The sequence below is a fragment of the Thamnophis elegans genome, chromosome 4, assembly GCF_009769535.1.
Source record: "Thamnophis elegans isolate rThaEle1 chromosome 4, rThaEle1.pri, whole genome shotgun sequence".
Taxonomy (NCBI): domain Eukaryota; kingdom Metazoa; phylum Chordata; class Lepidosauria; order Squamata; family Colubridae; genus Thamnophis; species Thamnophis elegans.
This window is the reverse complement of record NC_045544.1, coordinates 79,081,951-79,104,629: the sequence shown is the minus strand read 5'-3', so window position 1 is coordinate 79,104,629 and position 22,679 is coordinate 79,081,951. Positions and strand designations below refer to the sequence as shown.

At 38.1% G+C, this 22,679-nt stretch overlaps 1 protein-coding gene across 1 annotated transcript in view; it reads right to left on the bottom strand.

Moving 5' to 3' along the window:
- The window catches only part of ZFAND3 (zinc finger AN1-type containing 3), a 104,560-nt gene that overhangs the window by 50,418 nt on the left and 31,463 nt on the right, over positions 1-22,679 (bottom strand). The gene's annotated exons all lie outside the window — the stretch shown is intronic.

Below are 22,679 nucleotides of genomic sequence, written 5' to 3'. Positions count from 1 at the left end.
CTTAGGAGGCTTCCCTGAAGGCTCCGGAGGGCAAAAAAATGACCCGTATGAGTAAATCAGAGTGACTTCTGGTTTGTCCGTAGGGATGTTTTTCGTCCTCCAGCTCCGTAGAGCTAAAACTGGCCCTACATCAAACTGGAAGTACATTCCCAAAATTGCAGTTTGCCCGTAGGGGCGGTTTGTTGTGCTCCGGAGGCTTGAAGCCTCCGGAGGGAGAAAAATGGCCTCAAAAGAAGGCCAAAGTCAGCTGGCCTGCTGACAGGGCAATGCCTCATGTGCCCTGATAAATGGCTCCACATGCCACCTGTGGCACACCTGCCATAGATTCACCATCACAGGTATAATGATTAAGGCATATGCTGGAAACCAGAACATCATCAGTTCTATTATTACCTTAGGCACTGAGCAAGCTGTGTGACTTTGGACAGTCATTCTTTTGACCTTAGGAAAGAAGCAATGGCAAACCACTTCTGAAAAACCTTATCAAGAAAACTGCAGGGGCTTGTCCAGGAAGTTTTGGAGAATAATTGGATAGAAGGGAAAAAAACTCCAGTACTATAACCCATACCAATAACACCTCTTTTGGTACCCTCTATAATGTTTAAAAACAGAAATGAGATCGGAGAGCATGGCCTATGCCCCACAGGGGGACAATTTGATTTTTAATGGGGGCAATTTGAAATTTGTTTACACCACGTTAATGGCCTTTTAGGATTCCTCCACTTGAGTAGAGTTCACTTTTTGAGTAAAGTAAGAATTATATGTCATGGGATGGGGTGGGGGCATCAGGATTTTAGAGATACTTAGGTGGGGCATGGCCAAAAAAAGATTGGAAACAGGGCTGGGTATAGGAGCACCGGTTGGTGAAATTTAGTGTGCCTTCCCGTAGCCCTTCTTCCGGAGGCCCCGTGCTGGAACACTCCCTCCCCTAGCCTGTCCACCCCCCCTGCTTATTCCCCCCGTCCTGCCCGGTCGCTGCTTGCTCACTCCACCCCCCTGCTCATTCCCCCACCCTCCCGGTCGCTGCTTACTCGCCCCACCCATTTACAACTTGCTTTCCCAGCCCACCCACTTCCTTTGCCCACCCAGCTGAGGCTCCGAAGCTGCAGGCAGCCAGGGAGGTGGGGGGGAATGCTGCCCATCTGCCTGTCCCCTCCAGAAGAAACCAGGCGGGCCCTGGGATGGTCAGCAGCCCAGGCACCACAGCCATGTGACCGCTCTGGGGGCACAGTACCTGCTCCAATGTGGCTATAGCCGGCAACAGGACATGAAAGAGAGGCCATCCAGCAGAGTGTTCCAAGGTCAGTGGGTTGGCGGGGAGATTGCGCGGGGCTGGACTGCAGGTAGCAGGAAGGTAGGGGCCGAGGCTACGCCCCTATACTGGCAAAAAAAAGAACTATTCTCACCATCCCAGAACTGTGTTGCGAGGTAAGGGAAGCAGGTCTTAGGAGAGACCTTCCCTCCCCCTTCAGAGCACCAAGAGGAGATAGGAGGCGGCCTGGTTTGAACATGGGATGGCGGCAGTGAAGGAGGCGTGCGACAAAGCACCTCCACTGCCCAAATGTGTGAAGGAAACAAGCGGCAGGCTACTTTGCCTCAGCTATGCGACCTCCTTTCGTTCTCCACCTGCCTCCTTCACTCGTTTCAGCAGGCGGAGAATGAAAGGAGGTGCACACAGCCGAGGGCAAAGGAGATTGCTGCTTGCTTCCTTCACATTTTCGGGCAGTGGGGCTGCTTTCTCGCATGCCTTCTTTCTTTCTCTGAAAGCAGCTGAACGAGGGAAGGAGGAATTCTGGGAGCTGAAGTCCACAAGTCTTAAAGCTGTCAAGTTTGAACACTGATGGGTTTTTTTTCTAAAGGGCTAGGGGTGCAAGGGTCTTGTAACTTGACAGCTTTAATACCTGCATGATTTAAATGCCAGAGTTTCTGAGCCAAAATTTGGTTGCTAAGTAAAAGCGTTGTTAAGTGAGTTTCACCACATTTTACAAGTTGGCCATGCCCACCCAGTCACATGACTGCCAAGCCACTCCCACCTGGTCACATGACTGCCACGCCACTCCCACAAAGCAGGCCACACCTACAAAATAGATTCTAAATTTTTTTTGAAACCCACCACTGGAACCACTGGTTTAGAGGATAGTTGGCATGCACAAATCATGGATGCTATCCAAATGCATGCCTATACTGCTCAGACAAACTGAAAGGCATCTTTTTAAAGCACAGCTTTAAAGCCTAATTCAAAATGGGCTTTGTGACACGTCTCCAATTCTGGGTCTGCAGACCTCATGTCATGTCTACCTCAAATTCAATCCCTCTGTCAGACCCTGCCTGGATGAGCTAACAGCAAAGTCAAGATTTTCTACTGCTGCTGTTATAAAGAGCAAATACGGATCCAAAATAAACATAGGAAAATAAATAAATGTAGTGATCTCAAAATGAAGACCGATATTTCAAGAACCATGAGAAACTAATGAGTTTTAACTACTATTATCTCTATGGTTCTTCAATCTAGCCAATGTTAGAAGCTTATAATACAGTCCAAATAATTCAATACAAAAGAAAACCCAAACAATACGTCATCATATTTATAGCATACTTACAATCCAAATTCAAGTAGTTCTCGAACTACAACAGTTCATTTAGTGACTGTTCAAAGTTACATCACTGAAAAAAATGACTTATGGACGTTTTTCACACTTATGACCATTGCACCCCCCAGGGTCACATGATCAAAATTCAAGATGGCTGACAACTGACTCATATTTGTTATGGTTGTAGTGCCCAGGGGTCATGTGATCACCTTTTACAACCTTCTGACAAGCGAAGTCAATGGGGAAACCAGATTCACTTAACAATTGTGTGATTAATTTAACAACTGCGGTGATTCACTTAATAAATGTGGAAAGAAAAGTGGTAAAATTGGACAAAGCTCACTTAACAAATGTTTCACTTAGCAATAGAAATATTGTACTCAATTGTGGTCATAAGTTGAGGACTATCTGCAATACCTTTCTTCATCATACTTTCTTTCAACTTCTGCACTTAAATAAAGAAAAATATACAATTAATTTCATTCAGGTCTCAGGGGCTCTACCAACAAAATAAAATAAAACATAAAAGCAAAACAGGTCTTGACAAGCTGCCCATTAATCTTAAAGGATGGGGCTTGCTTATTGAGGCAGTCCCAATTCAGAATATTTGAATTTATTCATTTATTAGCTTTATCTGCCATTCATTGCTAGTCAATGTGATTTTGAGCATCCTCATGCCTATTATGCTGATAAGTGAAGGTTGCCAGAATGCAAGAAAACTAGCCAGGAAGAGGCCTGGGGCATAGGTTTTTAAGCCTTGATTGAGGCAGGAAGGGGTGTCTGCTGCCCTGGCTATTGATACGTGTCTCAGTGGTCCATCTGCCACCCCATTAGTATCTTGAAGGGCCACTGGTCCAAGATGCCATGCAAGAGAAGTCTTAACTGCTTAGGCATCCCACTGCCCACAAAGATCTTTACACACATATGTGCTACTGCAGGTGCTGAGCCAGAAGCATTGCCAGTAAAGTCAGCAGGTGTCCCTCTGTCTCAATCAAGGCTTAAGAGCCCCTACTCACAAACCTCCATCTTTTCACTCTGCCGTGTACACCGAGGGATTCCTTCATTTTTTCTACGCTACTGTTGTCAGTATTTCAAAGAAAAGCTTTTATTAGAGGGAAAGATAAATCTCTCTCAAAACAAATGAATGTCTTCTTCACACTAGATAGATAGATAGATAGATAGATAGATAGATAGATAGATAGATAGATAGATAGATAGATAGATAGATAGATAGATAGATGATAGATAGATAGATAGATAGATAGATGATAGATAGATATAGATATAGATAGATAGACAGACACAAACAAACAAACAAACAAACAGGTCTAAATCTATGGGGTAGAAAAGATGTGTCCGTTTGGGGATCTCTGCTGTTTTTAATGTGCCTTTCTAATGGTTTTTAATGTAAAAAATTTAATTAAGTAATAACAGCTGTAATCTGCATTTATGTCAGTTTTTGTGGCTAATGAGGATTTTCAGGGAATAGGAAGGAACTTACGAATAGTCCTTGACTTATGATCACAAATGGGACCAGAATCTTAGTTGTTGCATGAAGTGATCATTGAGCAAGATGGAGCATGGGGGATGTGTCAGCAATAGGGAGGTCCAGCACAGGGAATGAGCAAGATTGGGGATGTTGTAGTGCACTGCAAAGCTGCAGTTGCTCCTGGAAGCTTCTCCCACACCAACCCAGCCCAACAGGATGTCAACCATCTATAACTGTCTGTCTTCTCCTTAATCTCTGCCTCTTTAGTTACTTATACTCCACCACATACCCTGCTATCTGCTGCCACTGCCCTCCACTGCCCACACCTGACTTTGTGCTGACTTCCTCCTGATGGTGATCTGGGATCCAGGTGCTGGGTGAGGTTACAGCCTTGGGATGAATGCAGTGAGGATGGGAAAGAGCAAGTGGTGATTCCCCAGGTGAAAGTGGTGAAGTGAATGTTTTGAGGGAGGCACTCTTTGGGGTGGCAGCAGAAATGGGAGGATGTTTGTGTTGCAAGTGCTCCTAGAAAATGCCCCCCTGGGTTTTAGTGAGGGGTGGAGGAAATGCTAGAATCTACCTGCAGTCTGTCTGCACTCTCTCGACCCAGCCAGAAAAATTCATGGGGAGATGAGTGCCTTAACTGAGGCAGGCACATGAAATGTGCAAACTAATCAGAAGGAATGGTACAGAAGGCCAGCCAATTGAGGATAGGCCTGCGAGAACGCTCCCTAACCCTGTTGCTTATTTTTCCACGTGGGAGTGACCAATGGATAAGTATTCAAGCTGGGCATTATTGCAAAGAAAGCTGTTCATTTTCCAAATGCAAAAATCTCTGTATCAGCCCCACAACTCTTTTTTGTTCATACCTTCTTTATTCTATGCCCAGTTAAAAAAAAGTGTGATTTCTTGCCTAGTCATTTGTTTGGTTTCTATGTTGGGTATTGTAGAGGGATAGAATGCCACCTTACCATTAAATAGGTACTGCTGAGGTATCATTCAGCGGAGGCAGAAGGTACTAGAAGGTGTCAAGGACAGCATCAAAATTGGAAAAATGGAATTGTATGGATTTGCAACATTCTATGTATCCTTAGGTCAGCTTAGTGTTCTCCTCCTGTCTCTGCTGAATGTGAATATAAACACAAGATTCATCTCTCAGTCCAATCTCTTTCAATATAGGAAAGGGGCATCTTACCCTTTAGCTTCAGATAACGTAGTATTTTGAATCAGAAGAAAGATTTTAAAGCTTTCTACAAATCATAGGATAAGACTTTTTTTCTACAAACAAGGCACAAAGTGGAAAACTCTATATTTTAGACTATATAAATTAAATTTCTACTAGAAATATTCTAAATTGAGCAAAAGAGGAAGCTGACAGGAACTGTGGAAAAGGCAACAGCTTTTTCTGTCTCTGACACAGCACAATACATGGATAAAGCTAATATGTTCTCACAAGTATTTCCTACATTATTTGATGCTGTCACCTTCTCTTTTCTATTCTCACAAACCTCCATTCCATTCATTCACTGTCACATTAAATAGAGCCGATCAACTATTACTCTACTAGCTGCAATAAAAAGAGATTTTCTAGCTGTCAAACAAGAAAGTTAATCTTCTAAAAATGACAGAATGCACATGGTACATTCAAGTATTTTCTACTGCTCCTTCCAAGTTTGATGTTTATCCTATACAGAACACATTGCCATTGGATATCTTACTAGAAATAGCACTTTCAGAAAGCTAGTCAAGCAATACATTTACTCTTAGAACAAACCTGGGCATTTTATGACCCCAGGGCTACATTTGGCCATTTGGATGTCTCTGTCTAGCCTGCATGAAGTTAATTGGAAATTAGATATCAAATGCAAATAAATGTACACAATGAATGCAATACAACTGCATTGCTTTTATTTTGAAAGCAACTTTTTTTTTCAATTTAGGTAGGTGCCTGCATGCATGCCTGTGCACTTTCACAGCTCTATTTTTTCCACCCTCCACAACAGTCCCAGTTTCTTATGTGACTCCTTGGGAAAATTAATTGCTCACCCTGTCTTAGAATACTAAATGTGTGTCTGTCTGTGTGCACATGCACTCATAAATAATACATGGTTAACTATATAAATCCATGCAAATGAAAAAAAAACTAATAATTTGTATGTTTTGATTATTCTAACAGAAGATTATATCCTCAACAACCGTTAAAACTCTGCAGAAATTTTTTCTGGGTATTTTTACATACAGCTTATCTTCAACTTATGACAACAATGGAGGCTTGCTCATTACAATTCTAAGTCATGACTGATCTGATTTTATAACACTTTTGTGGCAGTTATGTAAGCGAGTCACCACGGTCCCTGTGAATCTGTGGTCACTGAGCAAATGTTGTGATCAGTAATTGAACCCATTGTTTTCTATGGGGGCTTTTGGCTGAAAATGACAGTTGTCTTACATAAACTGCTATTTTAGGAGTTGGGACAGGAGGCTCCAGTAGATGGTATTATCACGACCAATTGGCCATGAGACTGGGATGAAGCTGAAGCCACGCCTCTGTGCTCCACCCTTGACTTCCAGTTTCATCGAAGTGAGCTCTCCCGAGACCTGAAAACAAGGCACAAAGGAGAAACTCCCACCTGCTGAAGCACCCTACGCCTGAACACTGCATCAGCCGATGCGAACGCATCCAACCTGTAGTGATGAATAAATGGCGATGGGAAGGTCCATGTCACCGCTCTGCAAATGTTGTCTATTGGAGCCTGAGAAGCCCAAGCCGCTGATGTGGCCACGCTCTTGGTAGAATGTGCTGAAATACCGGTCAGCACAGGCAACTTCTAAGACTCGAATGCCAGGGCAATAGCCAAACAGATCCAATGGCTAATTGTGGAAGAGTTGACCCGTTTTCCCAGCGACGAAGGCTGGAAGGACAAAAATAGCGCCTCCAACCTCCAGAAGGAAGCCGTACACTTCAATAAATACATAAGGCCCACCGGGCATAGTGCCACTGGTATTCCAGTTCCCTAACTGGGTCTGAGCAAAAATCCAAAAGAACCACCTCCTGGGTCTGATGGAATGCAGAATTTACTTTTGGCACTAAGACCGGATCTAACTGCAACACAACCCTGTTGCTGTGGAAAATACATAAATCTTTCCTGGAGGAAGGAGCCCTTAACTCTAACACTAGCTTAGCTGACGTGATAGCCACCAAAAACACCACCTTAAGGGTGAGCAGTTTCAGGCTAACTATCTGCAATGCCTCAAACGGCTGTGACATGAGCGCCTACAACACCATAGGGAGGTTCCCTGTGGGGAACCTATGGACTACTGGGGGGGCACAAGTTAGAGACCCGCCTAAGGAACCTCTAACAACTGGTAATTGGGTAAGAGGGATTGAGCCGTCTCCGGGAACAACCATAGCAATCGCAGCTAGCTGTCTTTGCACTGTGCCCCGGGAAAGCCCTTTTATCTAACCTGGCCTGCGGGACTGAGGACCTGGTGGGCACCACCTGGGCAGCCTGACACCAGGTCACAAGGAAGCCCAGGTGGAGTCATAGGTTCTCGTATGGACTGTCTGCACGAGGCCTCTATGGTCTTAATCATCCACAGGGACAAGTGTGCTGGTCTCAGGTGCTCCCACTCAATCTCCACACAGCTAGTTGCAGCCAGTGTGGCTCCGGGTGTACCAGCCTCCCCTGATGTAACTCTATCTCTTCCTCCGGAATCCCCACGGGGTATGAACCGACAGGGTCATGAGTTCTGCAAACCAGGCCCTCCGCGGTCAATGCGGTACTACCAGAATGAACTCTTGAGGGTCTTAACTCATTTCAGCTATTGATAGAGCACAACGAAGATGCAGACAAAGCACTAAATAGCCATCATTTAAGTAAGGTGACAATTCAAGAACACATATGAAACCAACCAGTTTTTATGGCCAAGTTAGATTTTTTGACCACTGAAATAATTATGAAGCATGTTAATGGATGAGAGAATTCAAACGTGTGAAAAACCTACAAGCACATAAGCTTATATTTTATTCCAATTTTTTAACCTTAGTTAAAGATAGTCAAATGTAGCTAGAGATCATCTACAGAAACACTGATTTATTACAAGTGACAGACTCTGGCAACAGGATAAACATTTAAACTGTTTAAGGCAATAAATTTTAATCACTAAATGTGGTTTTCATTTTTCATCTTTCTTTCATTTAAAAAAAATCATATTTGCCTAGCCAGCATTGTCACTTGTGGATTTAAAGCTTGTTTCCTTTTTCTGGGAAAAGGTAATAGGCAAAGACACCAAATATTTATTCTATACATACTTCAGTGCTTTTCAACAAAACTTAGACTAGGAAACAAAACAGTCCTGAAGCCTAATTACATAAGTTAAAAGGAAAAAAAATACATTTCTATAATACAAACAGTAGCAGAGTGATGGTGTAAAAATACAGATTACATTTACTATATATAAATATGTAAAGGAAGCATAAGAAAAGGAAAGTTATATACTATTTAACTGTATAAGTGCAAAAGCAGTACTTTTACTTCTTCCTGTAAAAAGTAATATTTTGTATCCATATGGTTCCTAGCACAGGTTTGCAATATAGCTTTCAAGTTTTTTTTTAATCACACAGATGTTGTGGCCTGCCAGCAGAGCTGGCAGCAGAGTTAGACAGTGAGGAGGTTGGGGAGGAACATGGGCCAGTCTTGGCAGCTGGGGAAGGCTCGGACGAGGGCTCTGTGTCGGAGGCAGAGATGGACCAAAGCTGTCTGGCAGTTCTCAGCTGCCTTCAGAGCTAGACAACAGTGAGGTAGAAGAACAGCTGAAGCCTGTTCCCACTGTGTACATGCACAGAGCTTGCATTGAATGTATCTTTATGATTGTCTACCTGAGGCTTTGACAGTTACAAATATTGGCTCATTCAAATTTATGGGATTGAGCCTAGATCAATAGACTGGCACAATTCCCCATGTAAGATGTAAATAACATTAAGTCTGTCTAGCATGGGCCCTACCCTAATATCTATTGTTGATAAGTTAGACAAATTCTGGACTGAGTTCAAGCAGTTAATTTTTGACTCTCACATACAGAGACATAATACACCTCTGCTACAACAGCTTAAGAATGCACCTTTCAAAATCCTGAAATACTTTCACTATACACATGTGCCCTCACATAAGACAGCATGGACACTGGCATGACCTTCAATGGTGGTGACAAAGGCATTCAATAATATATCCAAATCATCCACATATATATTCAGGTACTGAAATTGAGATGATTGCACGTGCAATTTTGAAATGCCCTATCATCCTTGAGGACTCAGTTAATCTACCCTCAACTCACAAGACCAGTCCCAATGCACAATTGTATGTTTCCTATTAAATGGCCGTGATCATGAAATCTTTAGGAAGGTAGCCAGATTCTGTGCCCTAAGTAACAATGGTCAGAAACCATTTGTCTGAATACGTCAGACATGCTTAACTTTTGTAGGGATATGCTTTGTTTTTTAATGCTGTTTTCTACTTTTGGGCCTATGATTGCAAATTTTGAAATAAATAAAAATAAATAAATAAATAAATAAATAAATAAATAAAGCACTTGGGTTCTTTGAACTTTCTCCTAATTTAATCTATCTTAGTTGAGATGAGTGAAGGTGGGGAGGAGAAAAAATGCATACTGCCTTGAGTTCTCATGGAACGTCAGTTTATAGATCTGTGTTTAGATTCTTCTCTTTTTATATATTTTATATGACAAATAGTTTCTATAACTATGTAGTAATAAAGTAAAGGATAAAGTAAGGAAACACATTTGCATTACAATCTTTTAAAAGGTATTTTCCTTCAAGCAAGCTCCTTCTTACACTACAATTAATTTTAATATTCAAGCACGGAGGATTATTTTCCCCCTTTGTTGTTTTAATCTGGGGACAAAAACAATTCCAGTAATAGAACGTCAACATTAATTTGAGAGGAGATGAAAAATGTCTTAATAACACTGGAGCAGAATTAATATTGTATCATAGATCATGAAGCCATAAAATTTTTGACAAATTCATTTTTGTGTCACTGTATATCCTTGCTAATAGGGCAGGGTACATCTGAGGGTCTGTTAAATACCTTTTTCTGTTCAGTTCAATATCACCTTAAACAGGATAAAGAAAAAATAGCCACCATCGTTTAAGTTTATATCCAGCCTCAAAACCAGAAAATAAAAAGGGCTAATAGTTTCCAGCATACTATTTGCTTTAGATAAACAGATACTATCTGAAGAGCAGTAGAAATTTATTAGGAAAAATGATCAGTTTCAGTCCATTTGCCAATAAATCAGTGATATGTTACTACAAACTCTGATTTCCTAACTATTAGCTTCTATGCTTCTTTAAAGAAGCAAAAGCCTTGTCATAGCAAGCTAAATGTCTATGGAGATTCTCAGTCATCCAGGTCATGATTGTCCCAAAGGTGCTTTTCCAAAAGGCATCTGTTTTTCCTTGAAGATGCTTTGCTGTGAATATTTCCTACAAAACTGTAATTTGGAAATGAATAAACAGTCCTACTAGTTATCCAAGTTATTTTTACCTCCTGCAAGATGACCTGGAGGAAAATAGTGTTAAATTCTCTTGGAAATTTCATACTTGCTACACACAAGCAGATGGGCTAATCTAGGATCAGTGAAATCAAAAGAAAAATGAATATAATTCCCTCTCCCAATTAATTGATAGACTGTATCAACTTTATCCTCCAAAATCCTCCTTTGCTGTCTTATTGTCTTGCATATATGTTCCTCGGAAGGATGACCTGAATACAATGGGAGTGTATGCCAAAAGTATGTATTTCCAGCAGGGTCACCCAAGGCATAGTCATTTCAGCTAAAGCAAATAGGTACTATATTGGCCAGTAGCAATATAGTAATATGCTAGAGGGAGATGACCGTGTTAGTGACAATGGCAAAGGCATCAATTTAAACTGCAGGACAAGATAATGGCAAACAATTCCTATATTTTTATCAAGAAAACCACATGGATAGAAAGTATGGAATGTTTGATGATATAGGGCCCGATGATGGTCCCTTCAAGTTGGACAGTACTCAATACACCATTAAGGAACAACTGAGGGTACTAATGGTGGTTATGGTGTTTAGATTAAAGCTTTTGGGACATCTATTTGCCTATGTTGTCATAAAGGAAAAGAAACAGGAACTAAAACATAAGAACCATGAACATAGGAAAAGTTCACATGGTCATAGTGTTACATCATGAGACCATATTGCTTAGCAACAGAAATTCTGGCACTTCTCTTGTTATGCTTAAGCAAATCATTACAGGCTGTTAAGCACAGACATTATGTGGCCACCATTTGCTGCTGGCTTCTCCATTAATTTTGCATGTAGGAAATCAGAAAAAGGAGGTGACAAATGATGATTAGATGAGTGCAGGGATGCTGCAACTATCATAAGTACAAGGATTGATCATAAATACCACTTGTTCAGAGCTGTTATGAGTTTAAATGGTTGGCGAATGAATGGTTGTTAGGTGAGGCTTGAATCTTCTGGATCATCCATAAAGAATTACAACATTCTAATGTAGATTATTAGACTACTGATCTTCACTATTACACTAAATGTGTTCTGAAGTAAACATGATTGGAAAACCAGAAGCTGAGAAAAGTATAAGGTGCACGAGTATCATATCCACGGCTTGAATCCAGATTGAAATGGATCTAATGTTCTTTTCTCAAAATGTCTGAATTTGCAAATTGCATACAGTACAGCTGTTACAGTTGTTATGGAGTTTGCACATTTGCTTCTTTTCATTTGCAGCATGATTCATTTCTGGCAAGATATATTATTTTTAAACATGCCTTTTCAGTGTTCTTCAGTGAGCGATAAATAGCTAAGTAGATATGAGTTAAGAAGACAATTAGTTGGCTGCTTCAAGAACTTTGTCCATGACATAAAGTAATATGAACTGAAATTGATTCCACATCACTGGGCCAGATACAACTAGGCACTGCATTGGCAGTTGTTTCACAATTAGAATAAAGTTTATTCTTAAAGCACTTTACAACGTTACCATAATGCAGTCTATGGGTCTCTAGTGTGTCTCAATCATATCTACAATAGCTCATTCACAACTTGAAATAGCTTTATTTGCAGACTGGAAGAACCCTGCCAATTAAGGATAATCTTGAAAAGTTAACTATTGTCAGGCTTAATTAATACTTGAATGAAGACCAACAAAATATTTAGAGCTGCAGACCTCACTCCAAAACATCCTGGGGAAGAAGGCACTGTAAAGATTGTTTCCCCAAAAAGAACCTATATGGCCATGTCAAGCCTGAATCTTCACTTCAGGGAGACTATTTTATTTGAGAAAGGCACTGCAGTAATTAAATAAAACTACTTGGTGACTATTAATGCCATAAAATAGAAATAAGCAGCTCTTTATGTTCAAAGTCATTATATTTATAACTTTTGCATTCAAGTTTCGTTCCTGCTTGTTTCGTAACCAGTAGAATTAAGTGTGGGAGCTAATTTTATCCCAGAGAGCTGAGTGATGAATAACATTCTAAGTATCTAAATTCATTTCTGAATACTAGATCAATTCTTTGATCTCAAATACCTCAGGCAAACCGCATTTCAGGTTCACATTCCATTCCTCACCCTTCTTTCCTCTGGTTAGTGCAGACAAAACAAAATGCATGTAAGCAAAAGTGGAAGCAAAACTTCAAAAAAAATTCTCCCCAATGCATGAGAGGAAGGAGAAACATAAACAGCTTGCCTAAACTTAAGTTGTATTAAACAGTGCAATTCTATAATAAATAAAACATAAAACGCTTATGTACTATTTGTTTACAAAAACTATGTTGCCCATCTTCAGCAATTAAGTCTGGTCAGCACACAATACAAAACCATAAAATCTAAGTATAAATACAAACATAATGAATGAAAAATATAAAAGCCAAAGCACCTCACACAGCTTCAATCACAGATTCACCTGTATCAGGCTCCTCTGATAACCCAGATCAAGTGTGTACCACAACAGGAGTCATGCCTCCTGGATTTCACAAGATGGCACTGTTTCACTCTGGGTACCAAGTGCATAAGCACATTTCTGAATCTGATGGGATGGGCAGAAACAACTGAGGTGGATGGTCCGTAACCTAGCCCTGTGCAGTGTAATTTTGAATAATTTTTTATTAAATTAAACCTATTATAAAAAGTAGTAACAAGTTTGGAATGCACTCAGAAGCCTACCGGCACACAGCAGAAGTATTATATGGGTGAACTCTGGTTCATCCATACTTCACATGCTGGACCATGCTGGACCTGCATGTTTTCAATGGCAGCTTCGTTCAGAGTGCCCTCCAATGATTCAGATGCGAATTCCCTAAGGCAGGGGTGTCAAAATCACGCTGTTGTCACTTGATGTATCGTGACTTTTTCCCCCTTTTTGCTAACCAGGCGTGGATGTGGCCAGTGCGTGACGCATTAAGTCCATGAGTTTGACAGCCCTGCCCTGAGGCATAAGTGAGCAAAGCCTCCAAATTCAGACTGTTTTCCTCTACCAAATGTATGCCTTTGCAAGTTTAACTTTTATAAATAACTCCTTATGTGTTTACAAACAAAAGCTAGGCTACGAGGTTTTACTATTTGTACTACATTCTTGAAAAATATGTACAGTTTTATTATATAGTATTGTAGCTTTAAAAGTGTAGCAGCAGAAGCATATTATTGTACATGGAGACAAAAATAATCAGGAGAGGGAGAATGAAATGAACTGTAGCTCATGAAAACCTATGCTTCAAAAAAAATGTTAGCTGGAAAAGTGCTACCTCCCACCCCACCTTCACCAATAGAAAGATAATACAAATAGATTTTTAGCCCCACAGAAGTAAACCCCAAATCGTTTATTTATAAAACCATACAATGCTTTTTAATGGCAAGTTTTTCAGGGGCCAAACTACCTATCAGTTTCTTGCCTTAAAGAAAGATTCATAGCTCCTAAAAAAATTTATGTAACTACAATGCTGAACCAGATTTAAGGAAGCTTTATATAACTCTTAGAAAACACTTAAATTTTAACAAAATTGATAACAATTAGTAGCAGTTTGCCAATAAGAGAACAAATATTAACCTGTGAATAGCTGATAGTGGTATATACTAAATACAGTTTCTTCTGCTATCCATAACTTTCTCTAAACCATTTTTCTTCCTAAAATAGAAATCATACAAGGCACCAGTATTACAAAACTACTTCAATTGCTACCACTAAGAGAATACTAATATGAAGTTTTGCATCATACAATTTTAATCACACATACAGAAAAATCCCTATTCCAGAATCATTGCATAGTTCATAGAACATAATCTTAAATAAGATCACTTAGCATTTACCGTTGAATATTATGAACTATTTATTTCAGTCAATTCTATAGAAGAACGAAGGACAAATATGTTGTTTTACTATTTTTATTAGTTACAGTGATAAGTGGAATGCTCACTGAATTTATTTAATTTATTCAATTTATCCTGTTTTATATTACTGTAAAACAGCAATTTAATGGACTGTTTGAGGAGAAAGGGTGACTATTAAATCTAAATGTCCATTAAAACCAAATTTAAGTAACTTAGTTAATTTCCAGCATTTATATAACTACATGTTTTTGTATCTTTTGAAATTAATTTGTCACTTGTATGGACAAATGGAATTATATTGATTACATAAATGGATGCAAATGGAAATTATGTCCATTGTCCTGGCAGACTTTGGAAACAAACTCATTATCTACAAGTGAAACTGAATATAGCTTTGGTCTGTTGAATTTGAAATCCAATAAATGTGGTATGTTAAATCAAGGTTTCATTGAAGTAGGAGCTCCATTTATAGAATGCAATCTATCTGCTTCCAACATAGGTATACAAATTTCATTTTTAAAAATTGTACTTTAATTTAGTTTCAGAAAATAATTCACACTATTTTATTCTTCCAACTGTAATATTAATCTATGATAACAAAACAACAAAAAAGATTCAAACTGCACCATATCAAACATGTAAATGAAGTAAATTTACTATTATAGAATAAAGAAGTACTATTTACTATCATAAATTAGTATATTCCAAAACAATTTCTGCAAAATTCTTTCTAAAATGTTAGCCAAGTGAAGATACTATTTTGTAAAAAAATGTTCTTTTTCAAAAGTATCAACTTTATCTCTTTATGGATTAAAGTGCAGTATACCCCAATGAAGTTTCTGTTAAAATAACTACCTAGCATATTTTTAAAAGTTCTAATAAATCATTTTGTGATTGCAAAAATGCATATTGCAAAAAGAATCACAATCAATTTCCTCAAATAATTCTTCACCCACCTGTTTGTTAAACAGAAAAAGAGAAAAGGGGAAGAAAAATTATCAGAATATTATACTAACAAGAAGTAAAAGAGGAGCAGAAAATTCTGATTTTATTTTCCAAGTGTACTTCTATTATGATGTCCTGGTCTTTATAATATTACAAGCATATGATCTAAATAGTTTTATGTTGCCAAACATGTATGTAGAGTGTTATTTCTAGCTATACATCATCTACCATTGGGGCTTTGGGGATCCATTAACCCCATATCAGATCTATGAATTCTGTGTTTAATTCTTATCACAATTTTAAATACTAGTTCTTGAAATTCAGCAGTTCATGAAAGAGAATAGTTATCCCTTCAATTCCATAATGAAATCTGTAGTCAGCTGGAAATAGTTTGATAATGTCTTTTGCACATCATGTGCCAAATGTATGATAATCGAACACCAAATACATTTATTTTAAAGGCAGTACGTATGATAGCATTTCTATTCTTCATCATTTGAAAAGCTCATATCACTATGTCAAGAAACCTACCTAATTACTTTACGATTGGACAGAAATAAGTAGTTTCCTAAAATTTATTGCTTATTTTTTAATTGCCTTCAATATTTCATGTTTAAAAAACAAATTATATCAGAACATTTAAATCACTAGTAAAAACTTGATTTAAATCAACTTGATTTTTAAAGAGCAACTGTCATCTCTGTCCCTTATCAGCAGCTCCTCTGAGCTGCTATTGACTCACCAACAGTCCCATTCACTTTAATGGGACGGTTAGTGATGCGAAAGTGACACCACAAGGTGAGAGATGTGGCAGGCAACAGATGAGAGGATGCACACTAACAGCCTGTCTAAACAACATTCCATTAAGTACACATTCCATTAAATGTAAAATCAATAGAACTATCTATTGATATCTATAGAAAACTGAAAAATGATAATATGAAATATAATTTCAATAAATAACTATAAATCTAACTACAGTTAGAAAACAACTAAGGCTATTAGCCAAGGAAACCTTTCAGTTACTTGTATTCTACTTCTTTACATTTTTATAATTTCAGTTATTCTGAAAATATCCTGGGTGGTGTTGGTCATGTCGGGCGGACCGGGTGACCAGCGCACTCACCCACAACTAGCTCCTCTCAGCAGAAATGGCAATCAAGCCTTGCGGAGTATTCCCCAAATAGAACGGGTATTGACTCCGAAGCCATTGACCTAATCATGGAAAACAAGGGTGGTGGCAGTTGTACCGGTGGACTGAGACCAGCTCACGCACCCACGGCTGAAAAGTCCTTTGGCGTGAAGTCCTCTACGACTGACCGATGGGAGAGTTCAAGTTGAAAAGACTTCTGGACCACTGCTAACCAGAGCTGAAGTATTTTGTCTCTTTACGGTAAGACTGAGTTGAAAAACAGGGGCTCAGACGAGCAGAGAAAGTGTAGCTAAAACTTCTCTACTCATTCTCTGGGCAGAAAGACAGAAGTCAACTCATACTTAGATTCTCTGGTCGGCACACTGGAGAATATGTGTACATCTTTACAGGCACATTTTTCATATCCATATACTCTGATAATTAAACCCAGACATGTTAATTCTAATTAACTAGCCTTTGATTCTGCACAATGTATTAAATAATTCTTTGAACACAACAAATGAAATGCATATCTTGCCTATTATTTTTAGACAAACCATGAAATATCCATGAAATTTTAATTATTAAGAAAATATTAACAAGAATCTACACAATTGTTAGGAATACCATGGGAGCTGTTTAGAATTTCCCCTTTTAAAAGTTATCAAAATATAATATTACCTTCAAGCAAGATAGATATATCTAAAAAGAGGACAAAAGCTGAAGACCTCCAAGCATTATTGAAAAGGAAAAATAAAGGATTCTTATTGTTAATTTGGTTCACTGAAAACAAGTTTGTTCTGTGGTAAACAGAGATCACATGGGAATAAATGTGAACTCTATTTTGTTTTTCTTTGAATAATTTTTGATACTTTCCACTGTTTTCAAGAGATGAACTTGCTTTTGTGGATTATAATGGACATAGGTTACCTCTCAGTGTGATAAATACTTAGCACAACAAATGTCCATCCTAAAACTCTGCAGACATAACTCTTACTATTTAATTGCTCATTTTTCTAAACTGAAATAATAGAAAAAAGGTATTTAGCTATGTGACTCATTTTCTAATTGTTCTCACTTTCCACAAATCCCACCATAAAAAATCTGGGCCAAACTTAAGTGAAAAACAAAGCTCCCTATACGCCCAAAGATAATCTTATGTTTACAAGTATTCAAGTTATTATATTCATTATTTATGGTAAGTATTGAAGACTTAAGTTTAAATGATGTACCTTGGGCCTATTTAGAGTATGAGTCTGACATGTGTATACAGTACATACTATCAGATGAGAACCTTCAATACTATCAGGTAAATCAGACTAGGAAATCAATTCAATGAGTATAATAAAACTTCCTTTATTGTTATTTATAATAATCTTGCAAGTCTGGTTGTGCTGTTCCCTCTTCTCTTTTCTCATGCTCCAGTGAACAGGAGTGGCATCTACCCAAATTGCTTCTGAATCTTATCTCATTACTGAGGACTTTTAAAAAATGTTTCAGACTTTTGGTGAAAGTAACAATCCTTACATATCTCCTTACGTTTTGCCAATATAAAGGATCTTATTACATTTTCAGTAGCCCCAAATATTTATGAATGCTACATTTCCAAATATAAATATTAGAAAATTAATCTAATATTAATTTAGTTACCTTTCAGGAGGAATTACACATTTCAAAGGCATCCTCTCATTGATTGGTCTCTCTTTTGGAAAGAAAGAGTTAAATTGTTCCATTTATTTCCCAAAGATCTTAATTCAACTCAGTAGTGCCATGTTTTATTTAAAACATACTCTCTCTGAGTAACCACTTGTTCTAATTGGCAAGGCAAGGCAGGGTCCCAGAAGCACATAGCTCGTTACGTTCAGTTTGGATTACAAAAACACGAAACAAACTGCATCGAAATTTACAAATTATCAGCACAGGAGTGCATGACACGGACGTGGAATTAGATTGTAATATGGAACTAACTCGATAGGGAAGGTGTGGAACAAACCACTAGTGTCTTTATAAACTCTACATGAGCAAATATAGAAAGTAAAGCATAGTAGGGGTTTTCATAATTCAACAAAATCACTTATTTAAAGAAAATATTTTTTTTCTATATACTCCTGTATATGCCATGCAGAAGATAAAGAGTTACTAAAAAGTTTATGAAACTCAAAAACACCAGTCATCATCTTCTTCTATATTCACATTGAAGGTCTGGACAAATCTTTTTCACAATTAAGTGATACCCTAAACACGTTTATCTGTCTGAGAACTCACACACAAGGGACTAAATTAGAGCTTATGTTTCAGCAAACCATGCAGAGAGCAAGGTTAATGAGATAAAAATTGGATGAACATAATATTAATAAGATAGAAAGAAACAATAGAGACAGAATCCATTTGCCAAGGAGGAGGGGAAATCACTCTGTCACATGTACCCCTCTATAAAAAGTTTTCTTTATGCTCTTCCTCTATTTGACCATTGGGGATAAATAATGTTTGTCAGTTGTCACAAAATTAATGTGCAATGCATTAAAAAAATAAACTAGCATTGAGACATTAACGAGATGTTATATTTCTGCTATTTAACAGAATAAGCTAGATATTCAACATGTCTGCAAAATAAAGATTCCCTAGAACTGCACTATCAAAATATTAATGTAAGAATGTTCCTAATTTTGTAAATGGTAATATATTCATGGAACTGGTATGTTTCCCAGTTAAGACCTATTGTGGCCTGCCAGCTGCCATGAGAATTGATGGCAGACTCGGACGATGAGGAGGTTGGGGAGGAACCTGGACCAGTTCTGGAGACTGAGGAAGTCTCTGATGAATGCTCTGTATTAGGAAACTGCCGCTCCGGTGGCTGGAAAATGTCAGACAGCCCTGGTTCTCTCTGTTTCCAATGTAGAGCATCCATCAGAGACTTCCTCAGACTCAGATGATAAGGAGGTTGGGGAGGAACCTGGGCCAGTTCTGGAGTCTGAGGAAGGCTCTGATGGATGCTCTGTGTTGGAAGCAGATAGAGCCTGGGCCATCCGATATTTCCCAGCCATCGGAGAGGCAGATGCCTTTGGAGGCTGAGATAAGTAGGGAGGAAGAACAGCTGGGGTCTGTTCCAGATGTGCGTATGCGCAGAGCTGTTAGGAGAGGATAACAACTGAGGACAAGGAGTCAACTTGGGAAGCAAGGCATACGTGGATGCTGAATGGCGCCTCCCTGGCTGAGGAATATATAGAAAGAAAGAGGAGTGGTGGCTGTAGGAGGCAACCATTCAGATTTCAGAAGATTTGGCTCATCATGTTTCATGCCTCAGAGACTGCTTGCTAGAACTTAATTTACCGCTTTGGCTGGAAGCTCCCAGCCTGGCAATTATCTCAAAGAACTGATAAGGTCTGTTACTGAAGTTAACTCTTTGAAGGATTATTGCCTGGACTTTTTGGTGTGTGAATGCCATTAATTCACATGTGAAAATAAAGAGGGTTTTTTTGGGACAAGGAGTCTGTCTCTCCTTTCTGCTAAAGCAGGGTCAGAACAAGACCAAGGTATCTGAAGGTATATATTCTCTTATTTCATTCAGCTATCACTGTCATATCAGCATTAGCTCTTCTCTGTTTCTCTTACTAGAGATGAAATAGATAAATTTGGGAAGCTACAGTCCCTCTAAAATATGCATCAATTGCTAGAGAAATATCTTTCCCCTCATATTTAAAATATCTTACACATTACTACATTTGTATAAGATGCAATCTTATACAAATGTATGGTTTTTAATTATTTGTAATTTTATAAAATTCCTGGTATCAAATGAGATGTAAAGCATGGTATTTTAAACAAACAGTCCTCCTCAGCAATGTAATAACAATTACTTGCATTTAGCTTTTCAATGTACCTAAAAATTAATCTTGTTGAAATTAACCCGTATGCAATGAACCAAATATTCAGGATGTTTTTAGAGAAGATGTACACATCATGAGGATACTGTAAACATGGATTTCATAGCTATGCATAAATAGTCATGAGCTACATTTATTACCATTTAAAACAACAATCCAGCAATATTTTTAAAAGCATGTTAAATCAGTTTAATATAAAATGGACAAGAACACAAAGTCCTGCCAGATTCTTATTGCTAGGCAGAAAATGACTTCAGCAACAGTCCTGCACCAGACATTCAACAGGCTACAACTATAATAGTAAGTTTGAATGCTGTTAAAATACACCACAAAGCATAGGCTTAATGGAAAAGCACAAATTGAGATGCCAACTTCTATCAAGCTTTAAGGCAGGAAAAATTGTACTACAGCCCATCTAATCAGAAGCGGATGTTCTTGAGCAGACAGCTAAGAACACAGCTATTTCTTTCACAAAATGAGACTAATGGTCGATTTTTGTACACCCAAAAATTTCTAACTGCTAATCAGAGTCTATTAAACTGTATCATATAATGGAAGCACTGGAATATTCTACTACATTGAAATTATCAGTATTACATCTAGAAGCAATTAATTTAAAGAAAGCATTAAAAGAAAAATATTTTTTAAAACTGAATGAGACAGCTGCTAAGATAGTCAACCTTACAAGATAAGAGTGTAATATTTTAATATCAACAATTTCCCCAGAATATTTCCATGTTACATTAGAGTCTGCTCACAAGGCATATATTAACACAATAGGTCTAGACTGCTATAATAACAACATGGACCATTGAATCTAAAATCAGTAAGAGAGAGGGGGGAAAGAATGTATGCAAAGTTTTGCTATTATAGTAGAAAAAAATAAATTTAGCCATTTAAGAGATAATCTGATACAGGTAGTTCTCATTTAACAACCATTTAAGGTTATGATGTCTTCCAAAAAATATTACTTATAAGTCAGTGGTGGGATCAATTTTTTTACTACCGGTTCTGTGGGTTGGTGAGCATGACGTGGCTTGGTGGGCATGGCAGGGGAAGGATACTGTAAAATCTCCATTCCCTCCCCACTCCAGGGAAAGGTTACTGCAAAATCCCCATTTCCTCCTGATCAGCTGAGACTTGGGAGGCAGAGAATAGATGGGATCGGGGCCAGTCAGAGGTGCTATTTACCAGTTCGCTGAACTACTCAATATTTCCGCTACCAGTTCTCCAGAACTCGTCAGAACCTCTATTATAAGCCATCCTCAAAGTTACACCTGCTGCACACACAAACACACACAGTCACATGATCGCATTTTGGGAGGTTGGCAAAAAGCTCACATTTATGACTGGTTGCAGAGGCCTTTAGTCCTATTAATGTGATTTGCAACTCTTCTGCTCAATGACTATATGATTTATTTTAATAATATCATAAAACAATAATAAAATTGTGTTCTGTCATATAGTGACCCATTTAACAACTGTAATATGTATTTTCTTGAAGTATTTGGTTTTGTAATGTGCCATCCATCTGGCTAAAAACTGCAATAGGATTCTTTAATTTCTTTCTGTTATTTCTGATTTGTTAAGTATCCTTATTTTTCTAAATGATTATAGGGAGTTGGGTGCTTAATGTGACATTTAATTCAAATATACTTCAGACTGAGCATGACATTAATTTTGTTTTAGATCTTTTGTAGTTTATTATTAAATTAATGCAGCTCCCATTTCCCAAAAGAGATTGCACTATTTATAGCACATCAACACCATCATGTAGCTTATATGGAACATTGCGTGTACTTCTGTAAATGTCTTACAAATTTGAAACAGCTTTTACAAATTATCTTTTTTTTTTCAAAAAAGATTTCTTTTGTTTATCTCTTATGATATTGACCTATCTTCCAACATATACTTTATACTAGATAGCCAGGAGATTATATTATAGAGGCTATTTCCATACTTACAACAAAATGGTTGTAAGCAGAGGACTACCTGAATGCAATGCTAAGTCAACAGTGGCAGCTAAGCGAAGGAATAAAGGAAAATAGGTGGAGCATGAGAAGAATATATTAAGCATATTAATATTGTTTCTTGAATTATTCAAAATTATTGTTAAATATGTTATTATAACATTTTAACTTTTTTTGGTAACTACAGGGCACATGCAACTATAAGAAACCTTTGTAAAGTTTTAGTTGAAAGGAATAAAACTATATCAATACCTAAACAAT